The sequence below is a fragment of the Homarus americanus genome, unplaced genomic scaffold (assembly GCF_018991925.1).
Source record: "Homarus americanus isolate GMGI-L3 unplaced genomic scaffold, GMGI_Hamer_2.0 scaffold52827, whole genome shotgun sequence".
Taxonomy (NCBI): Eukaryota; Metazoa; Arthropoda; class Malacostraca; order Decapoda; family Nephropidae; genus Homarus; species Homarus americanus.
In genome coordinates this window covers 142,501-150,000 of record NW_024720433.1, presented here as the reverse complement: position 1 = coordinate 150,000, position 7,500 = coordinate 142,501, and positions in this window count along the sequence as shown.

The following is a 7,500-nucleotide window of genomic DNA, read 5'->3' as shown; positions in this document are numbered from 1 at the left end:
GGGAGTTGACAACAACCCTTTCTGGGTATGTGTGTGTGTGTGTGTGTGTGTGTGTGTGTGTGTGTGTGTGTGTGTGTGTGTGTTTGGAAAGAAGTACCAAAGTGAACATGATCAGTTTTAAGGGTCGTTAAGTATATACATATGTAAACATTTGATACTACATAACACCACATAAGACCTACAGTATACCAGCTCACAAATGCATCATATATCAACACCACCACAACACAACCACCACCACACCAACACCAACATAACCACCGCAACACCACTCCACGCACACTACCACCACTGCCACCAACACCACCACTATATCCACTAGCATCAACACCGCCTTTTGAGCCCCCACCACCACATGCCCCACCACCACACACCCACCACCACGCCCACCACACACACGCCCCACCACACCACACGCCCCACCACACCACACGCCCCACCACCACGCCCCACCACACCACACGCCCCACCACACCACACGCCCCACCACACCACGCCCCACCACCACACGCCCCACCACACCACGCCCCCACCACCGCACGCCCCACCGCACGCCCCACCACACCACACGCCCCACCACACCACACGCCCCACCACACCACACGCCCCACCACACCACGCCCCACCACACCACACGCCCACCACACCACACGCCCCACCACACCACGCCCCACCACCACACGCCCCACCACACCGCACCCCACCACACCGCACACCCACCATGCCCCACCACACCCATGCCCACCACCACATGCCCACCACACTACACGCCCCACCACCACGCCCACCACCACACGCTCCCACCACACCACCGCCCCACCACCGCACGCCCCACCACACCACGCCCACCACACCACACGCCCCACCACCACACGCACCACCACACGCCCCACCACCACACGCCCCACCACACCACACGCCCCACCACGCACACGCCCCACCACGCCCCACCACCACGCCCACCACACCACACGCCCCACCACGCACACCCCACCACCGCACCCACCACACCGCACACCCCACCACACCACAGCGCCCCGCCACACCACGCCCACCACACCATGCCCCACCACCACACGCCCCACCACACCACACGCCCCACCACGCCACCGCCCCCACCACCACGCCTCACCACGCACGCCTCACCACACCACACCCACCGCGCCACACGACCCACCACCACGCACCACCACACCACACCCACCACACCACACGCCTCACACCACACCACCACCCCACACTATAACATATACGACTAGGCACTTGAGCTTACAAATGTTGTACCAAAACAGTGTAAAATTCCTGTCATTATAAAATTGAATAATCGCTGGCAAGTATGACCTGTAAACACACTATCTACCTTCTCTGACAACCAATGTGGCAGAAATAATTTTTTTTTTTAACTTAGCCATTAAGTAAGAGGTAATTTATAACTGCCAACGAGACGTTTAATTATTTTATATGCGAACTGTCGGTCGTAAATGGTGGCCTCATCTCCGTAATTCATTTTTAATGTGCTCCCAGGTTGGTTTCATTAGAATAAATGTGTGAGTCCCGCGCACAGTCCCAGATCCCGTTTTCTGTGAATGGGAGTCACTAATCCAGACACTGCCGGCAACCAGAACCTAACCTAACCTAATTTAACTTGGTCTATATTTAATCTAACTAATCGTAACTATTTTAACCTATCTTTAACCTAACAGAACTTAAACTAATCAATTATTATTATTATTATTATTATTATTATTATTATTATTATTACTATTATTATTATTATTATTATTATTATTATTATTATTATACGTCATTAAAAATCCTTGAAAATATTCACGATAATGAGTAAAATCCTAAAAAAAAAATTTTTAAAAAAAACCTACCATGAAATTTGTTTAATATTTCAATACAAAATTAACTTTTCAGGTCCTACTTTATAAAATTACCATCAAAAAGGGTAAAAGATTTTGGGTTTTATCAGAGTGACAACAAAATTGGAGAGAAATTTCGCCTTTGTCACGAGGATATCATCAAGGTTGTGGTACTGTGGTAGGCATCTTGAGCGAGCTAGAGAAGAAGTGTAAAAGTGTAAGATTAATACTGGTTTGTAAATTACCGTCCAGCATAATAATAACAATAACGATGAAAATAACCATAATAACCAACACTTTAAAACTACTAAATTATCCTCACTTATAGAAAACCTCAAACATTAAATAAAGTCAATATTAGTATCACATCACCGCTAATCACGGGATCCATCTACAAATCACCGAGTACTTTATATTTCCAAGACACACTGCTAGTAGACCTCAGAGGACATTCTAAAACCATTTTCACTTGTTCTTGCTCTTATGAATAAACTCCAACAGATTCTACCAGCCAGCTCCAAACCTATGATATATGATCCACTATTTTCTTAAGATGAATTTTTCGCATAATTCATCCATTCTTCACCCTCTAAATTTGCGTAGGAATGAAAATGCCATTCATATATCGTTGATCCCCCTGTAAGAGTCCACCCTTGGCTGTATCACTAGTTTGTTGTGGTGGGAGATGGGTGTGAGAGAAGGCGGGGAAGGAGGGATAGAGAGGAGGGGAAGGAGGGTGAGAGGGAGAGAGGAAGAAGAGAAGGAGGACGTGATAAACGGAGATAAGGTTGTTAATGGGAGAGAGGGAGGGAAGGAGGGAGGGAGGGAGGGAATGAGAAGGAGTGAGTAAATGAGGAGACGAGAAAAGAGGTGGAGTGGGTGGGAGAAGGGACGGTGGAGGAGAGAGACCTAGGATGAAAGGGAAGGAAGGAGTCAGGCAGGCAGGCAAGAAGGAAGGGAGCACTCTGCTTGATGACCTGGGGGGAGGAGGGGAGGAGGGAGAGAGAGGTAGGGTAGAGATAGAGGGGGAAGGGAGAGAGAGAGAGAGGGGAGGGAGCAATGGCCTTGTACATGTCTATTATCATTCATGTGTGTGTCTCCCTCCGGTCACTCCTACTACTCCCCAGTGACGACCACCAGCAACTCTCTCTCTCTCTCTCTCTCTCTCTCTCTCTCTTTCACACACGAAAAAAGATATACTAAAACATATATGTCAATACAAATATATCTAAAAGTAATCCTATGTAGGTATTTAGCCACGAACATTACTCCTAAACATACTCCTATAAACATTTAAAACAATAACAATAAACATTAATACACAAGCAAAAACAAACACATACAAAAAATATTAGAACTTAAAATTAATTCCCCATTGTGTTAAAATTCCCGATAAGTATAAATGGAGTTTTCACTATTTCCCAAATGGTCCGTGATATTGAAGTTAAGGGTGGCTGGTCCTCCGTCAGTTATTTATAATGCAAATTAGCTTCGTAACCGCGAGGGGTGAGGGGGTGAAAGGTGAGGGGTGAGTGTGGGGGTGAGGGGGTGGAATGTGAGTGAGTGTGGGGGTGAGGGGTGGAAGGTAAGGGTGAGCGTGGGGGGGTGTGAGGGTGGAAGGTGATGGGTGAGTGTGTGGGGGGTGAGGAGAATGTGAGGGGGTGAGTGTGGGGTGTGAGGGTGGAAGGTGATGGGTGAGTGTGGGGGGGTGAGGGGGTGGAATGTGAGGGGTGAGTGTGGGGGTGAGGGGTGGAAGGTGAGGGGTGAGTGTGGGGGCGTGAGGGGGTGGAAGGTGAGGGGTGAGTGGGGGGTGAGGGGGTGGAATGTGAGGGGTGAGTGTGGGGGGGTGAGGGTGGAAGGTGAGGGGGTGAGTGTGGGGGTGAGTGTGGGGGAGGGTGGAAGGTGAGGGGTGTGGTGTGGGGGGGTGAGTGGGTGGAAGGTGAGGGGTGAGTGTGGGGGCGTGAGGGGGTGGAAGGTGAGGGTGAGTGTGGGGGGTGAGGGGGTGGATGGTGGGGGGTGAGTGTGGGGGTGAGGGGGTGGAAGGTGAGGGGTGAGTGTGGGGGGTGAGTGGGTGGAAGGTAAGGGGTGAGTGTGGGCGGTGAAGGGGTGACGTGTAAGACTTCAAAAACACCTTTAAATAATTGCTTACAAAGTGGAAATTCTCATTATACAATTTTTCAACCTGATTGGATATTTGTGGTGGGGTTTGAGCGAGGTAGAAAATATTTTGCCTTAGTTTATTCGTTATTGCTGTTTTTTTTTTCTCGAAATTGTGTTGAGTGATTTTTTGTTGAGCCCTTTGTTCTGATTTATGTAAGTGATTATTATTATTATTATTATTATTATTATTATTATTATTATTATTATTATTATTATTATTATTATTATTATTATTATTTGTTGCTGACATATTGCTAAGTTTTATCGTTCTATTATCATATTTTGTCTAGTGTACAGTACAATTTCATCAGTTACTACTACTACTACTACTACTACTACTACTACTACTACTACTACTACTACACTGTATCATGATTGTTATCGCCGCCCTCGCTTCGTGTTATTGTAATTATGGGAGGAAGATAAACGTAATAGGTAAGTGTTGTTGTTTACTAAGTGAGGAGGTGATGGCCCCATCGTCTCGGCCCTAGACGATAAAACATATGGTAGGTGCCCGACCTGTGACTTCGCCAGACCTTTTGAGTGAACACACACTAGCCACCACAGGAGTTACTTGAAACAATACTAGGAGTTAAGTGATGTGAACTAAGACATAGTATACAGAATAATGTATCTATTAACTGATGTAAAATGTATAATGTAATCAGTAGTTAACGAGTGTCTCATTCTTTACAGGTTCGACCATATCAACCATTAAAGATTAAGTGTGTCAACGGTGTAGGTTTGTTTCGCCCTTAAAGTGTGGTGTCATCTAATTGTCAAACCATTCAGCAGTTAAAATGATCATATTCTTATGAAAGTCTATACAGAGTAATAGTTTGGTACACCATAACAGTATAGTGAAGTATGGTGAGACACTGTAAGGACAACACCCTCTGTATTGCTCTCCCTATAGTGATGATATACGTGACATTATAGTATCGATGATATAAACAAACTATCTAGCTGTCCCTCGTTCTTTCATTATTAATATTTCATTATACTCGTATTTCTTTTCATATCTTGTTTTATTTATTTTTTTATATCTAACAAAATGACAAAAGTTACAGACAGACAGACAGACAGACAGACAGACAGACAGACGATCATAATTGAAATACTGTAATGGATAAAATAATGTCTTTTTGTGTCTTTGTGTCTCTCTGTCTGTCTGATACTCACTACAGATAAACACATTACCGAATTATTGGTTATAGTTTGTGACGAAGGACCATTGGGTAGATGAATCATTTGAGAAGTGATGTGATTTGGAAATAATGCTTTGAAGCCTTTACTATTGTTTCGTGTTGTTTTAAGTGTGTCGGAACTCTGAGACAAACACTGGGGGTGTCACTCTCTTTCTCTCTCTCTCTCTCTCTTTTATACACTTTACAATTTTCCTATCTCATATCTACGATTTATGTGTCTTTCCCCTCTCTTCTTCCTCCTCCTCCTCTTCCTCTTCCTCCTCCTCTCCCTCCTCCTCCTGTTCTTCTCCTTCCACCTCCTCCCAATCGTAATTTCTTTGTCAGTTCACACCCCATTCCTCTGACTTTTCTCAAAATGTCGAGAATTGCTTCTGTCTCTCCCTCCTCTACTCGGGCCTCTATGATCTGTCTCTCCCTCCTCTACTCGGGCCTCTATGATCTGTCTCTCCCTCCTCTACTCGGGCCTCTATGATCTGTCTCTCCCTCCTCTACTCGGGCCTCTATGATCTGTCTCTCCCTCCTCTACTCGGGCCTCTATGATCTGTCTCTCCACTCCTCAGGCCTCTATGGTCTGTCTCTCCCTCCTCTACTCTCTATGATCTGTCTCTCCCTCCTCTACTCCGGGCCTCTATGATCTGTCTCTCCTCCTCTTACCTCTCTCTCCCTCCTCTACTCGGGCTGTCTCCTCCTCTACTGATGTCTCTCCCTCCTCTATGGTCCTCTTCCTCCCTCCGCCTCTCCTGTCTCTCCTCCTCTATCTCCTCTGTCTGTCTCCCTCCTCTCTACCTCGTCTCTCTCCCCTCCTCCTCAGATGTCTGTCTCTCTCCCTCCTCGGGCCTCTTACTGTCTCTCCCTCTCTACTCCCTCTACCTCTCCCTCCTCTCTCACCTCTATGGTCTCTCCCTCCTCTCTCAGGCCTCTATGATCTGTCTCTCCCTCCTCTCTCAGGCCTCTATGATCTGTCTCTCCCTCCTCTACTCGGGCCTCTATGATCCATGATCTGCTCTCCCCCTCTACTCGGGCCTCTTGAACTGTCTCTCCCTCCTCTACTCAGGCCTCTATGATCTGTCTCTCCCTCCTCTACTCGGGCCTCTATGATCTGTCTCTCCCTCCTCTACTCAGGCCTCTATGATCTGTCTCTCCTCCTCTACTCAGGCCTCTCTGTCTCTCCTCCTCTCTCAGGCCTCTATGATCTGTCTCTCCCTCTCTCAGGCCCCTATGATCTGTCTCTCCCTCCTCTCGGGCCCCTATGATCTGTCTCTCCCTCCTCTACTCAGGGCCTCTGTGATCTGTCTCTCCTCCTCTACTCGGGGCTCCCATGGTCTACTCCTCCGCTGGCTGTCTCTCCCTCCTACCCCATGATCTGTCTCTCTGCCGATCTGCCTCTCCCTCCTCTACTCAGGCCTCTATGATCTGTCCCTCTCCCTCCTCTACCTCTATGATTCCTCTATCTCTGTCTCTCCTCCTCCTACTCAGGCCTCCATGATCTGTCTCTCCCTCCTCTCTCGGGCCTCGGGCCTCTATGATCTGTCTCTCCCTCCTCTACTCAGGCCTCTGCCAGTCTGGCTCTCCCTCCTCTCTCGGGCCTCTATGATCTGTCTTCCCTCCTCTATGGCCTCTATGATCTGCTCCCTCCCTCCCTCTATCTGTCTCTCCCTCCTCGGGCCTCTCCAGGCCTCTATGATCTGTCTCTCCCTCCTCTACTCAGGCCTCTATGATCTGGCTCTCCCTCCTCTACTCGGGCCTCTATGATCCTGATCTGTCTCTCCCTCCTCTACTCAGGCCTCTGATCTGTCTCTCCTCTACCGGGCCCCCTCCGTCTCCCCCTCCCTCCTCTACTCAGGCCTCTATGATCTGTCTCTCCCTCTACTCTACCCTCTGGGCTGTCTCCCTCCCCCACTGGCCTCATGATCTGTCTCTCCCTCCTCTCGGAGGGCCTCTATGAACTCTGTCTCTGTCCTCCTCTGCTCGGGCCTCTATGATCTGTCTCTCCCTCTCCCTCCTCTACTCGGGCCTCACCGGGCCTCTATGATCTGTCTCTCCCTCCTCACTCGGGCCTCATGTCTGTCTCTCCCTCCTCTACTCAGGCCTCTATGATCTGTCTCTCCCTCCTCTACTCAGGCCCCTATGATCTGTCTCTCCTCCTCTCGGGCTCTATGGCCTCTATGATCTGTCTCTCCCTCCTCTACTCAGGCCCCTATGATCTGTCTCTCCCTCCTCTACTCAGGCCTCTATGATCTGTCTCTCCTCCTACTACTCTGTCTCCC